The sequence below is a fragment of the Triticum dicoccoides genome, chromosome 5A (assembly GCF_002162155.2).
Source record: "Triticum dicoccoides isolate Atlit2015 ecotype Zavitan chromosome 5A, WEW_v2.0, whole genome shotgun sequence".
NCBI classification, from domain to species: Eukaryota; Viridiplantae; Streptophyta; class Magnoliopsida; order Poales; family Poaceae; genus Triticum; species Triticum dicoccoides.
Genome location: NC_041388.1, coordinates 314928214 through 314928462, shown reverse-complemented (window position 1 = coordinate 314928462; position 249 = coordinate 314928214).

Sequence of the window (249 nt, the reverse complement as noted above, 5' to 3'; positions counted from 1 at the left end):
AGAGAGAGAGAGAGAGAGAGAGAGAGAGAGAGAGAGAGAGACGTGTTTCCTCATGTGACCCGTGACATGTATGGGCTTCATTCGCAGAGACGTGGCACTATGAACGGCTCATGCATTGGTGTTTTACAGGCAATGTAGCAAAAACGCCTTGCGTTGTAAGCAGTTCTTCGTTGTGGGGTTCCTTTTCCGTGGAGCAATGTATGCATGAACGTTCTCCATGGCTGCAGTTTGTCAACAGTGTGGCGCCTT